The sequence below is a fragment of the Cupressus sempervirens genome, chromosome 7, assembly GCF_028749045.1.
Source record: "Cupressus sempervirens isolate cs-2001-9-10 chromosome 7, ASM2874904v1, whole genome shotgun sequence".
NCBI lineage: Eukaryota > Viridiplantae > Streptophyta > Pinopsida > Cupressales > Cupressaceae > Cupressus > Cupressus sempervirens.
Genome location: NC_143124.1, coordinates 470,832,802 through 470,859,952, shown reverse-complemented (window position 1 = coordinate 470,859,952; position 27,151 = coordinate 470,832,802).

Sequence of the window (27,151 nt, the reverse complement as noted above, 5' to 3'; positions counted from 1 at the left end):
TTTGGATGGATCAAAGCATATCTTTATATCTAGACTTAGCAATGTACAATCATTTGTAGTATCATTATAATCAATCCTTATCTCTGTGGAAGAGTGTTGTTTATACAATTCAGGACAATTTTTCAAGTGTGATACACTGTGGAGCATGGAAAAGCTATCTTTTAGTGAGGTGGTAAAATTAATTATGACCACTCACATCTTTAATATACATATCTCCCATGATAATGTTGAATTCATTAAGGAAAATGTGCATATTCTCTAATACATACATCGCCTACACCAGATCATTGGTTATTTTCATAGATTGGGGCAAGCATTAGTGGGAGCCCAATGACTATGCTTATGAATACACTTTTTAGATATTCTTTTTCAAGCATCCAACTCAAAGATATTTGATAGGGGGATTTTGTGGTGAAAAAAGGAAGCCCAACACAAAGGATGACTATAATCTGTTTAGCACAATGTTATGTTCGATAGCTACATGGGGATCAAAGAAATGGAACGTGTCTTCATTTTTTATAACTCCATACACTCCACTTACCAAAATAAACAATGTTGAATCTGCAACAAAACCCAAGACATTGGCATGAACCCTGAATGAGAAGTGGAATGTTAGATCTACATTATGATTGGCTCTCACATTAGATAGTGGGTGTTGATGAAATGATTTATGCAAACTAAGCCCTCAGATGAAAAAACATGTTTGATAGAACACCTGTGACAATGAGTAAAGAGTTTACATGCGGTAAGTAGCTTGTTTGATAAAATGTCTTCATAGGTCATATACCACTCCAAAAACTAGCATCCCAAGGTGACTATGCCCATGTCATTAAAAGAGAAACTCCCTATCATAAAATTGTGAATTGATGATTAGAGTTCCTATGCAATTCGGTTGAGTCATTCCCCATGCAAAAAAATTCAGGTCTAAGCTAGTTCCAATATTTTTTTTTTTGAAATTGTGTTTACAATTTATATTTAAAACTTCATCAACTTTGGAGAATGGACTAATGTAGAGCTTGACCAAAGAATCATGTATGGAATATTGGTTAAAATTTTCCATATGACAGATATGTTTATGACATAGTAACATGGGATAGAAGATTCATTTCTTGTTTTCATTATTTTGTAATGCAATGTTTGGGTAAGTGTACTTTGCATAATTTACTATTTATTTCCTTTCAATTAGATTAGTCCTTTTGCATCTATATCATGTTTATGAATAGATGTTTATAAATATTTTGTGCTTTCTGGTTAAAAGGATCCATATTTGTAGTATAGTTGATTACCCAATAGAATTTAGAGGAAGGTTATCAATCCAATGATAACCTATCCAACTATTAGAGCTAATTTAGTCTTCATATCTAGGCATTTAGAGTTAATTTTGTAATAGGCTTGAACTTCTAAAATATTTGTAGCTACCTCCTCTGAAATCCTTTTCACATAATGTCCTTCAATGAACCAAATTATTGCAAATATAAAAACATCATTTATGATCCTATATTCCTTGTTATGTTCATGAAGCTTCTTCTTAACCAACTGAGGATATGCTATGTATGTCCATGCATTAGCATCTTGCATACTACCCCTTTTCTACAACCCTAGATAATATGTCATCCTAGAAGCTAATAAATAGACCAAATATGATGTCATATGAATTTTTGGCTATTCTTAACCATCACTAGCTTCTCACCTAAGCTCACATAAAGAATAGAAGACCAATCAATTGGCATCTTCACTATTTTGATTGTCTCAATAAAATGGACCATAAAAATGTTGAAGTGTCCAAATGTTGGCAAACCCATAACTCTACTCAAGAGTATGATTGTATATCCAATATCTTCCTTTATATAGCCTCATGTCATATCCACTTTTCCTTTTTTCCATCATAGAGGAGTCTTCTCAATAAAGTATGAAGACTAGATTATCTTGAAAGTTTCATCAATATGTTTCATGTACCATCTCTCCTCTTGGTGATAGGTTAATCTAATGAATTGATCTACCCTCAAGAGATGGAAAACTTTCTCAATGTTCTTGGGTCAAAGATCTAAGATGATCTCTCTAGCTATGCTCTTCACTACCCTTTCTTTAGGAACATTTTTTTCAATGAGTGTCATAATAAGCTCTGAGGATTGTACTGACACTAGATGTGATGCTACACTAACAAGTCTCGATCAAATCAATGAGGATATTATTGGAGACCTTTCTGTGGGTTAGTTGCATAGTGTCAAGAATGAACCCAAATCTATGTGACCTAGTTCGGTGTCCTAGATCTTTGACTGATCATCCTAAAATGTAACTTTGTTAAAACACCTTGAAACTTGAACACTAAGAGCTTTAGGACCATTTGTGCTACAAGGGAGGATGAGGAAGATGCCATTAAATCTGTACAAAAATAATGTCCATTAGTTTAGAGTTAAAGAAAAAAATGATTAAATCAAACCCTAATATAGACACGAGAAAACAACCAAAACCCTAATTACCAAAACCTCTTTAAAACCTAATTTATGAATCTTTTTTTGGCAAGAAAAAGTGCACTTGGTACACCTGATGGGTGCACCTAGTGTGCCTTTTTACTTTAGTAATTTTATTACATAGGGTGTGCAATAGTGCACCTCTTAAGGTGCATTGATGTGCACCCTAATAAAAATTCAGGCACAAATGGGTTGTTTCATTATTAATAGTGCATAGTAGCACACCTAATTAGGTCCACTACAATGTGCCTTCATTTGGATTTGGCACTCTCTTTTTTAAAAGTATTTAAGGTTTTTTCTTATGTAGAATTAGAGAAGGAAGTGTGCATCAGTGCACCTAGATAGGTGTGTAATGTCCCTTCTTGTAAGGACTTATAAAATTACCCTGTAAATTCCAAATAATTAGCCCTAGTTTAATTATTGTATTAAACTAATGTAGTTCTTTATATATTATTCTCTTCTTTTTTTTCTTTTTTCTCTTCCCAGACTATTACATTGTATGTATAGGCTTGGTCATCTGGAGACTAGACAAGGACAATACATTAAAGTCTTGACAAGACCCTATGTCCATACCTTTCAAATGTGAGCCTCTCATCTCTTGCCATGTCTAGATTCTATACCATACCTCAATCCTTGAACATTGTGGTGGGGTCCCATAGATCGATAAACCTAAACCCAAGAGAGGGCATTTTCCCCTTCTCTTGCCTTACAACTTATCTCTACAATTCTTGGGAATTATTATCTTTTAATCAATTGTTTTATTTATTTGTTCCTCATTTTTGTATTTGTTCTTGTTTTCCATTATAATGTGATAACTTAATTAGAATATTGAAGTATGATTATTTCTTTACAAAATTAAGTTTTTTTTTTTTCATCATATTTTTAATTTGTTTATTTCATATTTATATTTACATTAACATTATCAAATTTCCACAATCCATTTTTACATAACTTGTCTTTTGGATTTGATTGTGTGTTCTTTTTTACCATCAATGTTTCAGATCATGCTACATGATCCATCATCAGGATGAGAAAGTGCTAAGAAAGTATAAGAGTAGAGATGATTATTTACATTGTTTATTCCAAATCAACAAGTGATTACTTTGTTTATTTTATTTCATGTTCAAATAAATATACAACAAACATCATTAAACTGTCCAGTTAATATTTAATGTATACGTATTCTAATTGGATTAGGTTTTTCAACAATTAATGGTTATGTAACATTATGTTGTACCATGTAATACTACATCGATAAGATTTCTAACCTTGAAAATAGTGAATTTAACTATCCCAATGGCCTATCTTATATCATTCTTTACCACTTACTATTTAGGGTTGGCATTAATCCTCCCCCTTCTTTTCTTGCACAGTACTGAGGGTGTGAGTGGTTATTCGAGTGATAATTTTTTGAGGGTTGACATGATTGTACTTCCCCATCTCTCATGTATCATCACCTATTATTTGCACTCAATCTAAATTCCATCCAAAAATGTCTCCTCCCCCTTCTATAATATTCCACATTAAATATTATATCCAAATGGTGTGAAGCAATGCTCGGTTGTTTGTAACAACCATTTCTTAATTTGACTTTATTGTTTCATTGTATTAATAATTAGGTTAATGACAACATGTTTATATTAATATTATATGAATTTATAATCTTTATATCCGACCATTAATAATGATATGATTAATGATACTAAACATATTTATTAACAATATACTTGATAATTATGTATTTATGACCATTATACAATAAATATATTTTGATTTACTATGTATTTAAAACCATTTTTCAATTCATTTTAATTAATATATTTTAATTTACTATTTAAAATTTGAATAGTATTGGTTTTTCATTTATATTTGTCCATATGTATCTCAATATCACTATTAATGATGGCTTATGACAAGGTGCGTTGATGTGCACCTTCTATTGTGTTTAATGCTTTTTTTCCCTTTGTTCGCAGATGGGAAGGAGGTGATAAGGTGCACCTCAATAGGTGCACTACTATGAATCAGGTGTTAGAGGATAGAGAATGAAGTGAAGTGGGGAGAGAAGTGGAGGTCCCTAGGTTTTATGGATTTAAGACCTAATACACCACTTGGTGTTGTGCAGTTCTTCTATTGTGCATCACCAAGTGATGATTCTTCCGAAGTGATTTGGTGCACTAGCACACCTGATGAGGTGCAATAGTGCACCTCTTTTTTTGGAAAATAATGAATTAGCACTCTAAAATTTGATTCTCAAGATCTAGTTTTTCAAACCAGGACCTAGATCTAACCAGAAATAATAAATAAAACCCTAAAAAGACTCAAACTCTAGAGTAGGGTTCTAAAAAAATTAAGAAGGGGTACCCATTTCTAGGAGAAATGGGGCATGCACTATGAAACCACAAAAAATAGCCTTGACAAAAAGGAAGAAATGACAAAGGCTTTTCTTCATCAACAAACATTTCTCTAATATATGTCAAGCACCAACTAAATCCTAAACATTCCAAGCATATTTTGAGTCACTTTATAGTCAAAACCTTAGAATCCTGAATCTCCAAGTTCAGTGTGTATTCAATATCTCCATTTCCTTCGACATCTTAGAATGTAGTCTATAAAAAAAAATTGATAACTTGGAAATAATCTTTCACACCATCTAATCCACCTATTAGGAATCTTCATGAAAGTTGTTTATCAATCAATTGTCTGACCAGATGAGATAATTAGTTATGAGGGGTCTTGGCAGGTTGTCACTTTTCATTTGAAGTCCTTGGTAAACTTTTGAATACTTGCTTCATGTAGCTCATAATGGAACCATTTGATTCTTTGAAGAAGCAATTATTTTGATACTAGATAGCTTATTTAGAGAGCATATCCTTATAATAAAATTACCTTTCTTAGACTTTGTAGAATCCTTCATACTTAACACCTTCTTTCTTTTTTTATTTTCTTTCTATATCCTGACCACACTTAGAATGTGTGGCCAAGATATTGGTCTCATTTCTTGAATTTGATCTTTCGTGAACATTCCTTGTATTCCTCTTTTAGGAATTTTTTAGAAACTCTCGTGCCAAACAACAATCTTAGCAAATTCCTCGAAGAAAACCCTTTTGATTGAACTAGTAGGGTTTGGACTATCCCTTGTTGCCTTCAACCTTGGTTCAAAAACACCTAAGATAATTAATCTTTAAATTTGAAGAGTGTTAAAATCTTGTTGATCTGCAATTATTAATTCAAGACTAAAAGTCTCCTATTATTGCAAGTAACATCCATTCCTCAATTAGTATAAGAAACAAAATCATCAAAATGTTTTGACAAAGAAATATCTCTTCCCAAAAATTGGAACCAAAAGACTGGTTAATAAGATATGCCAAGATGAAATCTTGAGTGCACCTACCCCCCTAGATTGATGCAACTTAAAAGAAACACACTTGCAAAAATGATTTTTTTTTTTGAGTCTATCTTTTAGGTTTCAAAGTAATTCTTTAAAAATTTCCCATTGACTGGCAACAAAACCAATTCACCCTATAAGGAACACAGCCTAAAAGTGTTTTCTCCTAGAACTTTTATGATCTGATAAAGACCAATCCACAAGCATTGAAACTTTGTGTGGCCACTCAAATTTTCTTTCGCATTGTCCCAGAGTAAAACATGGTCAAATATCCTCAAAGTCTTTATTATGGACCACTTGTCAAACCACCTCTTGACAATAGATTGATGTTTTTTCATATGCTCGAAAGCAACCATCTATTTTTCAACCATTTCTAAAAGACTCATCAATCTAATTTGTACTCTGTCAGCATCTTCAACATACCTACTCCTCAATTTCAAAATAGGAATCCTAAGGTTGGTGGGAATACTAGATCTTGTTTATAGACAAGAAGATATAGAGATGTCCCCAAAGCATTCTTGACTCTAACTTGGTCTATGCATAGTGCAAATTTGAGTTGTGTATGCCAATCTTTAGGATTCTCCTTCAACACAAATCTTATTAATGCGATCAAGTTCTTATTTATAGATTTAGCTACCCCAATCCCTTGTGGATAATAATTTGAGGAGAACTTGATAATGTCCTAATTTTCTAATGTCCATTGAGTTAGGAATACTGATGCAAAAGTTGATCAATTATTGTACACTAGGGAGAATGACATCCTAAATGTATTAACAATGTGTTCATCCAAGAAGTTTGTAACCACCTTAGCTTTGAAATTTTTCAACATCTTTGCTTTTTTCCAGCATCTATAGTAATTAGTAGCTATGAGAATAAAGGTGTGTCTGGTTGACGATGGTGGATTCATTGGACCAATAAAATCCAACCCCCAATTTGTGAAGGGGCATATCTCAAACATTGGTTGTAATGGCATTACAGGATGTCTTTCTTCATTAGTGCCAATCTGACAAATATGACAAGTACACATATCTTCAAAAGTATTTTTCAATATCATGGGCCAAAAATAACTCGATCTTAAAATCATATGAGCAGTTGTTTCTGTTGAACCATGCCCTCTACCATACTTATCATGAAATTGTTCCAAAACTTCTTTTACTTCCTCGTGTCCCCAACACTTTAGCTAAATCCCTTCATATTTTCTTTTATATAACTTTCTATCATGTAGCATGTAGGACTCACACTTCATTTTGAGTCCCCTATGTTGTGAACTATTCATCCAATAGGGATACTAATTTTGTAATAGATAGTAAACAATATCCTTATACCAGACATCTATTATTACACCTTGATCAATATCAACTTGAGATACTACAATCTTTTTCTGATCTTCCACATCTGTCTCACCATCAAATTGGAATTTCTTTTCATCTTTGACCTAATTATCTACTATCATTTTTTATAATCCTTAACCTCTAACTAATCTCATGGGTTGAATCTCTAAATAAAATTCTTGAAGGATTTGCATCCATTTTCCTTGCCTTGCAACAAGTTCATTTTGCATCAAAAATGTCTTACTTACTAGATTAGGCACAATCACATATACCTTGCTCCTTGGTATGCAATGGCTAAACTTTTTTACTTCTTTAATTAAAGAAAAAGACTATTTTTTGAGGTTAGATTAGTTTAACTTAGCATTCTTTAGAGAATAACTCATAAAGGTGATGGGTTTTTTATCTTCTTTTTCTTTCTTCTATGTAAGAATCCCAGCACATGAATGTTTAGAAGAAAAATAGTATATTTTGAAAGGTAGTCCATACTCTAGACTCACCGGTACTAGGGCCATGGAAATGGAAACTTTGATATCTTCAAATGATTTATTGATCTCTAAAACCCATTCTATTTTATCTCCCTTTTTCGAAAAATCATTAAGGGAATGAACTATCTTTGCAAATCTACGTATGAATTTTTGCACAAAATTTATCTTCCCAAAGAAATACTTAAGTTATTTTCAACTGTTAGGAGGTGATAACTTTAGAATACCTTCGATTCTATCCAAATCAATGGAGATTCCATCTTTAGAGATGATATGGCCAAGGATCTTTCCTTTAGTAACCCCAAACAAAAATTTCTTGGATTGAGGGATATGCCATATTTACGACATCTATTAAATACCTATCTTAAATCAGCAATGTGAGTGCTTTGGTCCTTTGAAAAGATAGATAATTCATCCATGTAGATGACTATACACTTTTTTATTAATCCCTTAAAATCTTTGTCTATGGCTCGTTGAAATGTAGCCCCTGCATTAATTAGCCCAAAAGGCATTCTTCTATAAGAAAAAGTTACCCACTTAGTCACGAAGGTTTTCTTTAGCCTATCTTCTTCATCAACCATTACTTGATTATATTTTGAATATCCATCTAAGAAAGAAATCATCTTTGAACCATTTACAATTTGTAAAACCTCATCTAGTGAAGGCAAAGGGTAGTTGTCTTTTTGAGATGCAAGGTTCAAGTTACAAAAATCCATGCACAAATGAATCTCTCTAGTCTTCTTCTGCATAGGAACCAAATTAGCCACCCATGTAGAATGGAAAATGGGGAAGATGATCTTAGCATCTATAAACTTCTTAACTTCCTTCATTATCAATGGTTCAACGATATGATTAATAGGTCTTTACCTTTGATAGAAAGGTTTTGCATCTAATTTCAATGAAATGTCATGCATAATAATCTTAGGATCATATGTTTTTAGCTCTTCATATCTCCAAAAAATGACATCTTTATATTATATAATTAATTTTAGTACATCTTCCCTCTCCTGCATGTTGCACACCTTTCTGATCCTTACCATTCTAGGATCTTCATCAGTACTTAAGTTGTATGAGTCACATTCCTTGATCCCTTTTTCTATGATTTTTCTTCTATTAAGTGTTGATTTATCATGATAAAAAATGAATTCCAACTAAACCATTACCTTAGGAATAGTGTTGGTTTTTAAGTGCAGGATCCCATCTTCATCTTCAAGTTCATCATCTTCATGTTTGTTGTCTGGAGTGTCATCAATTTATTGCCTTTTAAAATGGCTATTGCACATGATAAATTTGAGTATATGCTGATAATCCTAAAAGACTTGTAAATTTTTAATATTATCTAGGATAGATAGGGTAGCAACCAATTCAATTGAAATTCTTTTCAATTTCATTCTTTTGACTAGTTCTAATGTGCTAGCTGAAATAGTGAGAGCATGTACTACCATGTTTTTCCTCTCGGGAATGGAATTTTTGTTCAAAGTTTCAAAATCATGCATTAGATCCCATAATTTTTTCATGTAAGCAAGAAAATGAAAAAAGAAGTCATTGGATCAATGCCTCGTACTCTACAACATTATTAGTACATCTAAAATGTAATCAGTATGCTACATAGAAAGGCTTACCTTTTCGGTTGATCAACTTGATACCCATGCTCACTCCTAATATGCATTTGGAACTATCAAAGTGAAGTGTCTAGATCGAATCTTCTTTGGGATTTTTAACCTTATGCTTATTTGTCCTTAACGTTTCTTTCACTTGGGCCTAAAAGAATTGTCTCTTAAGAATCCACTATAATATTTCACGGGGTGGACTTGACGATTTTCCATTGTTATTCCTTGGTACCAAGAGTGCATTTTTTTTTTCTTGTCCTAAATCTCCCCTATTAATTTTGTAATTTCATCCACCTTGTGTTTTGGTTGGATGACCACTGAAGTCCATCCTTGACCTTTTCTGTACCATCTTCTTCTTTGAACTTTGATCATTCCTAGTGCCAAAGAAGACAAACCTCCACCATCTAAAGATGTATCACTATATGATGCATTTAGATCTTCAATTTCCTCTCCAACCTTCTCCATAGATTCATATATGTTTATAGGACTTAGATTTTCTATATGTTCATCTTTTGGAATATTACCACTCTTTACATCCATAATCTGTGTTAATACCATAGTGACTACTTCTTGGAGATTTGAACATTAAAATTTAGAGTGACTAACTTTACAAAATCTACAAAATGCTAGGAGAAGAAGGATACTAAGGTTAGCTTCTTCTCCTAAACATTGTAAATTAGCCATGATGTTGTCTATGAACTATGTTATGACCTCTTGTTTTGGAATCAAAACCTTGGATCTTTCATTTTGATCATTTGATGTCTTGGTTGAAGTTGTATCAAAAGCCATTACTTTGTAAAAGCCCAAATCTAATTGTAAGAATGCAACCTCATTTGGTGCGTTATATTCGATAATCATTATTTTTAACTTTGGCTTTGCATCTATCTTGATTTTATTGTTCAACCCTTTCCACGGTAACTATAACTGAGTGAAATCCATAGAAAACCATCCTCTTAAGAATTTTTTCCATTCTTTTCTTAGTAGCAATCCATATGTTTCAGGTATATCAACCACATGTATATCAATGATGTCTTGAATTTAAGGGTCAACCATCTACTATATCCAAACAACGTTCAACACACCAATAACTTGCACCTTTATTTTATCCAACTTTACCACTATCTAATTAGAAGGTTGAGGAATGACTCCCAAGCTTTGTGCTATTGATAGTGGCATAATATTATTAGATGCTTCTGAATCAATTAGGAAATTATGAATATTTTTCCCATATATCTTGATGCTAAGCCAAAATTGGGGTACCTCAACCTTGTATTTAAACATAGTTGACATTGTCTCTAAAACATTGACTTGTTGAGATACTGTCTTTTGAGGAAGAATATTCATATTATGGGGCACCTTTATATGATCTAGAGTTTTCATTAGTGCTTCTCATTGATGAGGACAATTTTGCAGCATATCAAACATAGACATGTGAGCCTTTGTATGTTTCAAATCTTCCACTACACTATACTTTTCAGTAGACTAAGTGGGATTTTTCAAGATTGTTGGTACATTTCCTTGATTCTAATTTTTTTGTCCTCCACACAGGGGCCTAATTGGTACTAGATTATTACTCACTCTCAAATTGAGAGGAGTTGGTTGTAGTCCTGGAAGAATTTCATCTGTCATAGGTTCTTTTTGACTCTGTAGATTATATGTGTTCTAATTATCTTTTCGAAAGGAAAAAATCTCTCTAGGTTGAATGTATGGTTCCTAATTAAATGGAAAAGAGAATTCTTTGTTGGCTGGTTGTTATACCTATGCATTATGTATATAATTGTAGGATTCTAGTAGCATAGCATTAAATTTTACATGAGGGACCTTGTCATTTTCTTGTGAATTTTGAGTCATGTCTTGGTATCCATTATAGTATGAACCATCACTGTTAGATGCATTTTGACCATCATCATACTGATTGATATCTGTGTACTAAACATTATTCTTATTTTTATTTTTAGGAATGCTTCAATTATTTGGATGAATGTTCCATTGTCTATTCTATCTTTGGAAGCCATTATTACAATCAAGAGGATTGAAATTGTTTCCTCCATTATTTTTCTTGCATTTTTGTTCCCAGCATTGTTATTTCCATTGAAATTCCTATTATAATTTTGATTGTAATTGTTTTTTTCATCAGGACTAGCATTTTTTCTTTGAAAGTTGTTATTTTTTCCTTGCAAAAATCTTAAGCAAGTTAACTCATTCTTCATTTGTGACATGGTCTTCTTCATTTGACCAAACTCGAAGGTGAAATTTGTTATCCACCTCAGCCAAAAATTGCTGCCTTTTGTTTGGAGAAAATATCTTTGTGAGTTTCATACCTAGGATATGTTAAATTTTGGTTTTGTGGAGCATGTGCCTACTATATTGGAACTAGATTAATTGGTATGAACTAGCTAGGCATCATAGGTGCTCTGACAGGATATGTTGACATTGTTGTAATAGCTTGAGTTGGAAGCATTAGTCCTCCTCCATTAGGATTAGCTTGCTTAGTGAAGGTAATCACTTCTAAGAAAACTTTATCTAATTTTTCAATATTTCTTTTAGGATTTCTTTTGAGAAAAATGGTAGTAATATGGTCCATAGCTTTTAGATAAATCTAAATAGTAACTTCAACTGGTATAGTGTATGTGATTTCTAGCTTGCGATATTCCATATGAAAGCAATGGTTGAATTGTGAAACCATCTTAGTTGGGTCCTTTTTGATTGATATGAATTGTTGATGTATCACAATGTGATTGATGAAAGTTTTGAATAGTACCAAGAACAATTTTTTGAAAGTACCCCTGTCTTCAATACATCTAGGTGGCAAGTCGATGTACCAATTAAAAGAAAAATTCCCCCAAAGAGTAGGGGAATAAGAAAAGAACCACATTCTTGTTAGCAATCTAGTTTCGATTACAAATTTTCTTAATGTGATATTTAGTAGTTTGTGTCTCTCCATAGATAAAACTTGGGAAAACTTCTTAGGATTCTTAAGAAGATCATTAAGCACACCTGTCAAGTTGATTGGTGAGTCTATAGAATTTATAAAAAAGGCCATTAAAGGATTTTGTGGAACAATGGGGGGTTCCTGTGGAGTTGGAATTGAAGAAGATGACAAAATTTTGAATGGAAGTGGTGGAATTTGAGGTAATCCTTTGTCACTATGAGGCTTGCAAAAATGGCTAAGTTTGAGGAACTCGTTTAGACTTGGTGAAGATCTTAAAGCTTGTTGAAATGGAGATTCTACATCAGGATCTTCTAGTTTTCATCAATTCTTGAAAAGTGCACCTCTATAGAAGTATACATTCTCACAAAATAAGGTGCACCTTGGAATTTGGAGCACTTTTGCACCTACATAGCTCATAAGCTCAAAAAAATTAAAGAAAATTTGAACTTGTAAAAAATGCCAAATTTTGAAGTTTGCAAATGTTTTCTTCTATTCCAGAGGTTTAGACCCTCCTAGCACCAATTCTGTTGAGTTTTCATTTTTGATGATGCTTAATGCCAGGAATCCTTTCAAACTCCTCTTTTGAAAAGTTAATCCAAGTATCAACTCCAAGGTTTTGGGTGATCTTGTGACCTAGTTGAAGATAAATGTGAATGTTCATGACGAGGACTTTGCTGGTTCAAAAAATTTGGATAAGATGTAGAATCAACTTACTATCAAAAAGAATAAAACACACAAAAGAATTTTTTTTTTTTTTTTCTATTTTTTAATGAATACAATCTAACAATGCAATTATATGAATTCCTAAATTAACCAAGTTTTTATAAAGAAAATAACAAAGATAGGGTAACAAGAATTTTAAGCATATAACATGAAAAGTAAATTCTAACAGACATAAACTACAGAAACAATGTGTTTTCAAGTTAACCTTTCAAAAATATCAGTAGGTAACTAATAAAAATAGGAATTGCACTTCTTTAATTACAATGATGCAATCTTCAATGGGAATTTAGTAACTATAAGATGTTTCACTTTTCATAAAATTGCAAGGCCATGGAAAGTGCGCTCATGTGAGACAAAAAGCTATGCAGGAATAATATGATGATCTCTTCTCGAACTAAGTATCTTAGCAAAAGTTTTGAAACCATAGCAAACACAATAATTATAAGATTGCACAACTAGAATAACACAATAAATTTTTTGGCTCAATTACATCTAATGAACATACATCCACAAAATATAGCACACTTAGGCAAGAATCACTACACTCCAAATGCAAGCACCAAAAGCATATATTATTGCAAAAATAATAGCAGCCTGAAATACATGGTACATTCCTAAATTTATAAGAAATTCTCTCAATTTGTGTTGAGAGTGAGAGATCTCTTTAGGCAAACATATGCTTCTAAACTAATAAAACAAATCTACTTATGCACAAACTTACTATCTAACTGGTGCTAAGTAGGACTCCATCTATGTTTATATCATTAATTAGATTTATGAGCCTTTACATGTCATAGAAAAAATCAAGCATGAAAGAATAAGAAAGAGAAAGCCATTAATTGATGTAGAAGTGACTAAAAGTGCTAAAAATAGAAGCTCCATCTTCATTACGCATTTATAGGAGTTAAATAGCCATCAGAATGCCTTTCTGATGCATGAAAATCTCTAAATTTAGAACTTGAAATTAACTATTGGTGACCTCTTAATTTGCTCAAAACTTCTAGAACATTACTAAAAAAGGTACACCTGCACAACTGGAACAACTGTGCACTTTGAAAGTAGGTTCAAAAAATACAAAATTTCACTAAGAGTCAAAATTAAAATTTTGGCCTTTGGGTTTTGTTCCACTTTATACCAAAGCTATGTCTAGGTATTTGCCCTTGAATTTATAAATGATCTTAGTGACTTCAGGCGCATCTAGAAAATCTAAGGCTACATATTTGTGTTTCACTTTCTATCTATATTTTCCCACCTCGATATGAGTCTCTGCAAAATCTCTGAGTTTTACATCCAGCTCTAATAAGGCTTCTTCCATTCTAAATACTTGTCTCATATCATCATCGGGTGTCAGACATAATAACTTGGCCAAAATAACACTGGACACAATAACCCTACCATAATAACCCAAGGACACAATAACTAAGGGTCACAAAAATCCATGTTCAAAATAACCCATCAACCAAATAACCCATGGACAAGATAACCCATAGTCATTCTAGATCAAGTTAATATGCTTAAAAAGGGATTGTAAGGCATCATAGAGGATATTTAGGTCATTTTTAGGCCATATATCCATTATATACCCCTAAAATACCCTTAAAACATCTTTAGGATTGTTAAATAACTTATAAAAGGGTGATCCCACAATAATGGGTTCCACTTTTTGACCAATTTTGACTCTGAAATCAATATTTTTGCAACAAACGTCACGTTCAAGTGACTATATCTCCAAAACTATAAATAATTTCAAGATGACATAAACTAGTGATTTTGAGTACTTTGTTCCTACTTTGTAATCATATTTTTTAATCTAAAAAAAAATTTATTTCTGTCAATTTTTTTTATCTCCTCCAAAAAGTGGTACATAATAAAATTCAATATTTTAAAAAGTGATAGTCCGTTTGACACACATAACTTTTTTTCTAGAAATGATAATGAAGTAATTCTTTCTTTGTTGAATTTGTAACATCAATATCCAATGTCTGCATTTGGTTTGATTTATTTTTGTTGAATATTGTATAGTTTATGAAGTTTTGAAGTGACATGAACCTTAATTCAGACATACGTTCCGTTTGACATAGATAATTTGAAGTCAATTTATCATAAACCATTTTTTTTTTGAATAGAAAGGTATCTCAATAAGCCAGTGCCTCCATATTTTTCAAAATTTTTTTGACCTAATTTACTAATTTTCCTGAGGTGTCAAATTCGGTTGATGTTCAATCGGTAATGAACCTATAATGAGTTAAACTCATATTTGAAAGTCTTAATGATTAAATTATGTAATAAAATTATAGTTGTTGGAAAGCTTGCTCCGAGAAGCACATTTTGAAATTTTTTATTTTACAGTAGGAGATCATTCTCCTACAATTATGGTAGTCAAAAGAGCAAAAAAAAGAAAAAAAGAAAAAAAGAAAAAAAGGTTTTAATTTTTGTGATTTTGCATGTTCATGCGAACATGTTTACCATGTTCACATGAACCTATGTTCGCGCGAACATGCAAATCATGTCTGTGTGAACATATGGTAAACTCAATTTTTCATTTTGAAATTTTTTTCATTCTTGTTTGTCCCACTAAAGTGGAACCCATTATTGTGGGTTCACCCAAAATGGTAAATAATTATAAAAATAAAGACAAATTCGTCAGAATAAGGTAAATAAGAGTTATTGTGAAAAGATGTAAGTCAAAAGGCATTATGAAGAGGCATTAAGAGGATAGATAAAGTGGTAAAATTAAGAGCTTAGAGAAGTAAAGGAAGGAAGAAGGCAAGATTAATGAAGAATGTGTAGAGTGATAGGAAAAATAGAAATCAAAATTCATTAAAAAAATATAATTTTTAATATAATTTTAAAAATATTATATTAAATTTTTCTAGGGGTTTTTGTAAAGTATACAAAAATAAAAGTACTTTTAGGGAATCAAGAAATTCTTCATACTTTTTAATATATGTAATGCCTCTTCAATTTTTAACAAGTCAAAAAAATTACAAATTACTCATTTTAAATGGTTACCCATAATTGCTTCATCGAGAAGGTGTCAATAAAATTATCTGGCATTGTGTAGAATATTTTACAAATAAATGTTAAAGTCAGTGCTATACTACAACACAAATAGAGTCTAGTGATGTGATTAGTAGTATAGGACATAATCATGCTCCAAAAATTGAGATGATCACTATGAAATAGAAGTTGAATGAAATGAAAGACATGGCATGCTTGACTCAAGACTCTATAAAAAATATCATTTCTACTATATGTTCTAATATTTCATTACCGATAGCAGGAGGAATACCATCAACCAATGCATTATCCAAAATTATTCAAAGGAAAAGAATAATATTTGAAGTACCATCACAAATTCCTTAGACATCAAGAGATCTTATCTTACCAATTGAATATACAATTACCGATAGAGGGGAAAAGTTTCTTTATCATGATAGTAATTATGAGAATTGTTTTCTATTATTCACCACCACACAGGATAAAAGCACAAAGCTCTATCACCGTTTGTGATATCTTGTACTGTTTCGGCCGTAACAGCTCCAACCATACACATGTGGTAGTTTTGCGTGCCTATGTGGCACGTACCGTTTCAGCCAAAACCCATTCAGCCGAAAGCATTTCGGCCGAAACCCTGAGCCGGTATAAAAACCACCGCAAAGCTCTAGCGGCTATCATTGTTACTGTTGCGGTTCCTAGATGTTTGGAGAGCAGGTTAAGGGTTTCGGCCGTAACTAGTTAATGGTTTTTTCCTCCCCATTTTTTATAGTTTTTAAACGTATTTTTTGATTAATAGGTTTTAATCGTACTTAAAATAGTTTTTTTTGACGTATTTTGTGAGTGAAATGCTTAAAATTGTTTATTTTTTAATATGTTTAAATTATTTAAATTATTTTAGATTATTTTAGAATGGTAGTTAAATTAATTTGTTAGCAAAAATGTAGTTAAACATGAGATAAAAATGTAGAAAAACATTAATTAAAAGTGTAGAAAAACATTAAGTTAAAAATATAGAAAAATATTAGGAAAAACATTAGGTTAAAATATAGAAAAACATTAGTTAAAAGTGTAGAAAAATATTAGGTTAAAATATAGAAAAACATTAGGTTAAAATATAGAAAAACATTAGGTTAAAATTTAGAAAAACATTAGGTTAAAATATAGAAAAATATTAGGTTATGAGGTAAACATGTAGAAAAATATTAGTAAAAAATGTAGCAAACCTTTAGGGGACATTATTCAGTTTCTAACATAACTTGATGAATCTAGAGGTGAAACAATAATATCTTATGGTGAAATTAATTTTGACATTAAATACACCTTCTAACATAACCCTATATTAACTACAATCATAACCCATACCACATTCTAACCATAACATAGGCCCTCTACTAACCGAATGAACCACACTTAGATATTGATGATGTTCATTTTAACAACTAGTTATTGTTAGGTAATAATGAGTCTTACATTACCAAACAACACATTAAGATCACTTATGTCAACTGCATTTTTCAATACGTTATCCATACATGTGTGTCTTAAGGGGACATAGGAGTCATAATAGGTCATACTATTTTTTATAGGTTCTAAAAAGTCTTAATATGTATTATTAGGATATAATAGTTCTTATTAGGTAATGATGATTTTTACATTACCAAATGACACATAACAACCTCATGATACATTTCTAGGTATTTTTATCCATATATATATGTTAAGGGGACCTCGGGACTCCTACTAGGTCATTATGTCTGTTATAGGTTGTAATAGGTATTCATATGTTTACTAGCACATAATAGGTATTGTCAGGTAATAATGAGTCTTACATTACCAAACAACACATTAAGATCACTTATGTCAACTGCATTTTTCAATACGTTATCCATACATGTGTGTCTTAAGGGGACATAGGAGTCGTAATAGGTCATACTATTTTTTATAGGTTCTAATAAGTCTTAGTATGTATTATTAGGATATAATAGGTCTTATTAGGTAATGATGATTCTTACATTACCAAATGACACATAATGACCTCATGATACATTTCTAGGTATTTTTATCCATATATATGTAAGGGGACCTAGGGACTCCTACTAGGTCATTACGTCTATTATAGGTTGTAATAGGTATTCATATGTTTACTAGCACATAATAGACTGACCTTACTATCAACCTTAATAAAACTATATCCCATTTACTTTATTAACATTCTTAACTCTAATTCAAACTACTAAATTAAGTCATGAGTTCTAAATTGTAAACTAACATTTTCTAACTAAACTTATTTACTTATCTAGTAACAAATTTCTCTATCCCTATGTCCCAACTCGCATCTACACTCCCCATAATCATCAAAGCATTTACATCAAAATTTAGATTTTAGTCAAGAATTATATTTTTTTATTGCATGTATGTACATGTGTACACTTAGTTATCATTTAATCAAGAAATTTTATTTTATTTTTATTGCATATACATGTACATGTACGAATATTTATTTTTCACATTTGCATGAGCACGTTACAATGTACATTAGATATGGTCTCTAAGATAATTTGTTTTAAAATACATATGTATGTTACATGATTAAATTTAGCACCATACATTTAATGTTGTGTATTTATATGTACATGTGTTTCAAATTAAATTTAACTTTTAATTATTTTAATTTAAATAGACTTGTATGTTTATATTTGTATATATATGCATGTACAGATCTCTAGATATTTATCACTCAAATTGTAGCTTCACATTCATATCCTCATATTTATTTTCATATATACATTATGGTATCCGGTTCTGGGGATCATGCTCCTACATCGTCAGGGGATGCCAATGTTCATGGTGGGGGTCAGAGTGCTAAGTCTGGTACAACACATAGATCGACCTCCTCCACCCATGATAGACATCAATTATTTAGAGATACAGTTGCAAGATTATCTCATGCTATGCAAGTTTTGGATACCTCACTTTCCTCTTCTACCACCCTCCCTAATAGGGAGAAGGTCATAGCGATGCGAGAGGAGTTATTTCGTATGATTCAGACAGTTGAATCATACAACCCTTTTGATGATATGAGCATTGAGACATTTTATTCTTCTTTATCTCACAGTGTCACTGGCACTGTGAAGTACACACAGATTGACACTGAGGTTTCCACTGGCATGGTGAAAACCATGTTTCCATCTTATGCAGATCGTCGTAGAGTCAGAGGCTACTCTGCGACAAAGTGTACTAATCCACTCGTCGCACCATTGACGTATCCTCGTTGGTTGGCTACTCATCATACATGGCCACAGAAGGATGAGTTCCCGCTATATTTCTGCAAGCAATTGTTTGTAGAATTTCATTTACACTATGATGTTGACTATACAGATTATCCAGGGCATGTTGGGCAAGGTCAGGGGAGACTTTCTAACAGATTTAGATCCGCAGACACTCCTGCACCCATTAAAAAATGGGCAATGGTGGGTCCAAACCTTTTGGTTATGCCGAGAGTTCCATAGATGGCTACTGTAGGTGAGAGTGTTCCTGATGACACAATTAGGACACGGATTTTTTTGAGCATCACCACCATCGCCACACAGTTACATGAGATTTCTTATGATCGATGTAGTCGATATATGCTATGGTCTCCAGGTATAGCTCCCATAGCTACATCATCTAGCACACCTGTTGATGATGATTATCGAGTTGCAGACATACCTTCTCATGTAGAGATTTTTGCAGCCTTAGAGGTGGATGCATTGCATCGTTTGGAATCACATTTAGCATCTGATCTTTTAGATGCATATCAAGCATTATCTACACTCTCAGGGATTCCACTTCGTGACATGAGCTCTCATATTAGACATATTTTTTCACGTACAACAGTCCTAGAGGATTCATAGAGGCAAGAGGACATTCCTGCACCTTCTACTACTCCTACTGCTACACAGGCCCAGGCTACAGCACCAGCCCCAGCTACTCAAGACCCTACAACACCCCCCCTACTCAGGATCTCAGTGGCACCATACAGCTTGGTCTATTTGCTTCCATGCTTTTAGATCAGGGCTGCACTATTGACTTGGATGCTAATACTATTTTTTCATTACATGATTCAGATATCAGTCAGATCGGCAGAGCATTACATAATGCTACAGTAAATATCTCTATATGTTTAGATTTATTTTTATTATAGTAAATAATATGTCTATATGTTTAAATTAATGCATATGTGTATGTTTGTGTATGTGTTATAGGGTTTGAGTGATAGTATGTTACGTTTTGCTGATCTGCAGACACCGACATATCCTACACATCGTGAGTCCCAAGTATGCGAAAATTTATATATATATTTGAATTATATACATGTAGATCTTGATATAATTTTTCTATACACATAATTAAATGGTTCACTTTATATCATTTGACATAGGGTTCAGATGCAGCTGATAGACCCTTTTGGGGACAAGGCCCAGGATTAGGAGGGGGGATGTAGCTGATTAGATCATATGTGGCCTTTTATTTTATTACACACATGTTATGTCTAGATACATATTTATATGGATAGTTTGATGTTTTATATGCTATTTCCATATGCATACATTTTATATCTAGACACTTTGATCTCTTATATGTTATTTTCAGATACATGGCTTATATGGACACTTTGATGTTTTATATGTTATTTCTAGATACGTGTTTATATCATGGACAGTAAATGATGTTTAATATGTTATTTGTAGATACATGTTTATATGGAGATTTTGATGTTTTATATATGTTATTTCTATACATTTGATCTACATGATCTATTTTTATACATTTGATATGGGTACATTATATTCTCCGAATATATGCACATGTATGTTATTGATCTTTTAATGTAGACGTCTATTTTATTGGTCTTTTGATGTCTTCATATTTTATGTAACTTATGTATGTGTTATGCACATGTTTCTATATGTTATTCATATTTTCAATATTCAAGTTTACATGTATATGTATAGTTATTCATCTTAATGCCTTAATCTAAGTGTAATTAACTATATAATTTTAATGGTCGATGTACATAACAATATAACATATATTTAATGACATGTCTTAATTAACTGCATAATTAACTATATTTAGTCTAATTATATTTAATGTAGATCATGTATTAACTATATTTAATGACATGCCTTAATGTCATTAAATTATATTTAATGTCTTACTAATTAACTCTATTTAATGACTTAATTAACTCTATTTAACGACATGCCTTAATTAACTATAATTAACTATATTTAATCTAATTATATTTAATGTCTTAATAATTAACTCTATTTAATGACTTAATTAACTGTATTTAATGACATACATTCTTAATTAACTATAATTAACAGCATTTAATTAATAAAATATAATGTACATGTAATATGTAACATAGTTCATATAACATATACATGAAAGAACATAACGATTATATACAAACATAAAGAATGTATCATATAAGAACATATAAAGATTATATGTACATACAAATACATACAAATACTAAAAGGGTTGTCTTAAGGGGAGGTCCTAAGAGACTTGGTCTTAAATGAGATATCCATGTCGAATTTAAATAAAAATAATAATACATGTCTAATTTTGCATATGCAAGATAAACGATCCAATGTACAAATATTTATAAAACAAATATCCTATCAATATTAAATATGAAAGTATAAGAGCTATACAGGCATAACTCAACTGGAGCTCCACAATAAGTACATAGGTAAACTAGAGCTCCACAAACAATGTATTGTTAGGATCCTCTCTACTTTTTATTATCTCTAGAAGTTTTTCATGTTCTTCAATAGGCAATTTCCACTTTTGATTTCCACAACGTCCTTTTCTTTGTACTACTTCAAATTGTAATTTGGTTGCTATAACATGGTTACTGTAGTGTAAAACCTTTTCTCAAGGCTTGTATTCATTAAATTCAATACCACTACCAATTACCCATGTTTGTTGATAATATGTTCCTTCAATAACAACTGATCCAATTGGATATGACTGTTCATCAGCATCTATAGTTCCTTCTAGAAACTTGTGTTTTTCTTTTGTGCATCTTAAAAAATAATAGTCCACATTTTCTGCATTATCTAGTAAGGCTTCAACTACAAAAAATATCTCCTGCATGTATATAAAAAGATAAATATAAATTAATTTTTTAAAAAATATACATGTATATTAATTTATATATATGTATATATGCACACAAACCTGCCACAACTAAATCAGAAATGCGCTCATAATCAGCTGAATATATAGGATCATGAATGTTAATGTCAATGTCAACATCTTCAAAATGAGGCTTTCTAACTATCTCCTTCAAATCCCAATGTGAAACATATCCATTCCCAATATTTTCACATGCACTCACTACATTGTCCTTAATGCAGTCATCACAAAAACATGTTTTTTCTCTTACTTTAAGTACTAGAGGTTTATGGTTTCCTATAGTCATCACTTGATGTAAACTTCTAATTCCAGGAATCGTTTGACAATTGTAAGGATTAGATCGATCTATATCTATTACAAATACAAAAACTAATTGTCATATTTCAAAATAAATATTTAATTAAAAACTCAACTTGATTTGAAAAAGACATTAAAAATAAATATAACTTAGTTCACCTTTCACCTCCCAAAAGTAATGCTTATTGTATTCATTATCTCGAGTAGAAAAATGAACTTTGCACCATTCAAAAATTTGATTTGCACTCTCTATCCTATTCCCTATATGTACATACAATATGCATGTATATATAAAATTTAAAATATATGCTATTAGAGTATTAAACATGTACATTTAAAAAATGAATATATTTACCTACAAGTTCATGTTGTCAAAGCGTACATTTTATACATGCTCCTGCTCCATCATGCTCCCCTTTTCCATGTCCACTTTCAAAGAAATTCCATAAAAACTTAACATTGGTTCTAGCATGTTGCATTGCTAACCAATTTAATGCTTTTGCAGATTTGAATTTTCTTGTGAACGTGAAACATGATAAGTATCTACAATTATCCAAGTACATATATCAAATAGAAATAGACATGTCCAAATAAATACAAGTTAAAATAAAGTTAAATAAATGTGTAACTATTTCGTGTATACTAACCTGCACATCCATCAGACCAAATCCAATGCTCTGAAACATTTATTCCACGATTTCTAAAATCTTTAGAGAACATTGAAAAACAATGAGCCACATAACTCCTGTCATGAACTTTATCATCACTAATATAGAAATGAACCTCTTTGATGATGATGTGCTCATTTTCATCCAATCTTTCTATCTGATCCACATCAAATTGTGCATGTCTATAGGTCACTTGCACAAATATTGCAACTTGTTCAGAATGATAATATTGGCTTTGGAGCTCTGTATGAGGTGCAAATGTATAACTCTCAAAAAAATCTACAACTAAAAGTAAACAACCAGGTGGAAAACAATTTTTGGAATCATGAAACTGTTTAGCTTGCCATCGTGCACCATGACAATGTTGGATATGTGGATATATCTATGGACGAAACTTGGCCATGAACTCATCATAATGCAATTCACTCTCCTTGAATACAATTTTTCTGGATTCATCCCCTCTATTATTTTGGTATGTCTCATATTCATATCTCATCCATGAAACTGGTGTGGATTCATTAATATTCTCAACTTGCATAATTTTAAAAAATTGTGTAAATTTGCACAATCTTCACACTGATTTTTGATGCATTGCACTTTGAATTCATCTGAATCTTCTAATTTATCACATAATATGGACCTAAAAAATTGTGTTCTACTGCTAGGGATGACCAAATTAGATTCAAGTATTGCCATAACTTTTTTAAATGATTGCAAGTGTAGACCAAATTCAACATGATTTCTACAACAACAAGTTTCTCGCATCTTTTTTATATTCTTGTTTGAATGCTTCAAAAATTTCACTTTGAGTTATATCTAAGAAATATTTTGGATGTTCAATTTTGGCCCCTATTTCTTGATCTTTAATTTGTATAGTATCACGCTTGTTGGAAGAAACACAAGAATGTGTGGTCCAAAATTCAATAACTTGTCTTTTTACTTCTTTAGAAATCTTGTCTTTTCGAGGAACTCTACAAATATTCACCCAATTATTCTCAATGTTATCATCTAGCATATTTCTCGTCTTGATGTATCTCTAGACAGTTCTTCTAGATATATGTAGTACATCAAAAATTGCACATACATGTTTTCTATGTGTCAATTTTTTACTAGATATAGTAGTCATCAATGCTCTACATGCATTACTCAAATCACCTCCTCGAGTTGCGTTGTCAATTCTTTTATAAGCATTTTGCAAATTTTTAACTATTGTTTTATTAATATTATGGGCATGGCTTTTCTTGTTATCAACACCCAACAACTCTAAAACAGGTCTCATATCTTTTCTCCTAAATAACTTGACAAATAATTGTGCCTGTCCAAATATACTTTTATCCTTGAAATATTCATCCCACATGTTCTGACAATGCTTTCTGATAGTGTTATCATTTATCATATCTTTATATGGAATTTGGTTAAAAAGTAGTTCTTCATCCAAATCCATCAAATTTTGTATGCTTTCTAATTTGTCTCTATCAATAGAACTACCAATTTCTTCATCTTCATTACTTTCATTTTCTTCATGAATCTCATCATGTTCAAGAATTTCAGTAGGTTGGTTTTGAGCATGTTTTGTATGGCCTTTCATTTTGTCATCTCTTTTTCTATCATATTTCCTTGATCTTTTCCTTTTACTACCCATTGAATATTTCAATCTATAGAAAAAATAAAAAATAAATTTAGATTTCACTAAATATCAGCTAATGGTTCAATATATAATACATAAAAATAAAAATAATTAGAAGAGGAAAAAAGCACCTTCAAAATATTCGATCCTTTGCAATATTGATTAAATCCGCAAAACAGTTGTTGAAAATTGCTTCAAAATTAATTGTTTTTTGCAAATCTTCTTCCAATTTTTGCTGTCCCTGTATATTAAATTTTCTAAAATAGGGAAAACAATTTTTTTTTATATCAAATAGTCACATTAACCGCCAGCGGTTTCTCTTGCCGACAGGCGCTTCGGCTGAAACCGTTACGGCCGAAACAGTGCTGAACGAAACAATCTATGTGGCAGCCAAAGAAGCAAAAATCAAAACTTCTGTAAGCATCTCACTTTGAAGGCCAAATTGACCTACTAAATTGAAGTATTTTTTAAAACTAAAAATATACTTTTTTAGTTCTCAAAGTCACGATTATGATTGTATAATTTTTTTAAAGTTTTGATTATGAATAATATTTTATAATTTGAAAATATCACAAGTAGGTATCTTAAGATTCAGGAAGATGTCTATTCAAAAATAAGAAAAAAATAGTAAATCATGTTAAAAATTTAATTTTTTTTTATGGTGCACTAGAGAAGAGAGTCTTCTTCAAGAATATGTAATTTAAAAAAAAAAATATGTAGATTTGATGGAAAAAGTTTGACGGGAGAAAAAAACTGTCTATTTCAGATAACTTTGACTTTGACCAGTTATAACTTAAAAAATATTAGCCAAATTTCAATTTTTCTTTTTTTGTGCACCAGGTATACATGTTAACTCTAACATATTCCAAAATCAAATCAAAATATGAAAATTTGCATATATTTTTTTGATGGGAAAAAAACTCTATATTTTTAGTATTTTTAAAAAATTAAAAAATACACTTTAAAAATTCAAAAATAAATAAAAATTTCACTCAATTTTTTTAAAAAAAATTATAAACATAAACTTCATCCAATTTTACACATTTCATTAGTTTACATCATCTTCAAATTCTAAGCACAAATGCCACTTTTATTTCATTAAAGTTGAAGACTTTAAATTTTGATATCACTTCTCCTTTATAAAAGGTGACACAGGTTTGTGCTTTTACCCCACAAAATTTGCAACTACTAAAAGAATATAAAAATTTGTTTAGTGATGGTACATTTAAAAATACCAAGTATTTTTCAGCAGTTGTACACAATTCATGGCTTGAAAACTGATGCAACATTTCCACTTTTCTATATTCTTATGACCAACAAAACAAGATCCAGTTATACACAAGTACTTATAAAATTAAAACAATTGCAACCTGATCTAAACCCAAAAACTATACTTATTGATTTTGAATTAGGTTTTAAGGGAGCTATTTCTAAAAAAATTCCAAATATCACTATTTGAGGATGTATTTTCCATTTCTCTCAGTGCTTGTGGAGTAAAGTTCAAGAAGTAGGTCTACAAACATGTTACAATGTCGATGAAGGATTTTCATTTGAGATCAAAAAATTTGTTGGATTAGCTTTTTTTCCTCAAATATAAGTAATCAATGCATTTGAAATAATTCTATAATCTCTTTATTATATAGAACATGAGGAGACTTTGCAACCCATAATTGATTATTTTGAGGAGACATGGATTGGAAGACTAACCAAAAAAGGCAAAAAATGGTCACTCAAGTTTCCAACGAAAATGTGGAACTACTATTCAGCTATTCAAGATGATCATCCCAAAAATAATAATTCTATTGAGGGATAACATAGATGATATAGTGAATCATTTCAATCATCACATAGCTCAATCTGGAGATTCATCAAAGTAGCGAAAAAAGAACAAGATCACCAAGAGAATAAAATAGAGAAATATATGGCTAGACATACTACACAACCAAGTAAGAAAAAATACTCAAAACTCAAAGAAAGACTAAAAAGACTCGTTGATGGTTATGACAATAATAATATTTTAGATTGTATAAGAGGCATTTCTCATAATGTGACACTTTTATTGAAAATTCGAATAATTTTTTTTTTCTTCTTAGAAATATACTTGTAATTTATAAATTTTGTTTTCCTTTCTATATAATCTTATTGGATTATTTTTTCCATTGGTTATTTTGACTCCAGGTTATTTTAGATTGGGTTATTATGACCCTAGGCTATTTTTTCCTTGGGTTATTATGGCTGGGTTATTTTTTCCAAGGTTATTTTGGCCAAGTTATTATGTCATGTAATCACATGTGGAGATTTACAAGCTCAACGATCAATCCCAAGAGAAATATTTAGAGGCTAAGAAAAATTATTGTCATGCATGTTTAGACATTTTTGAGGATGATAAATGGGATAAATAATAAAGGTAGAGGTAGTAGTTCAGTAATT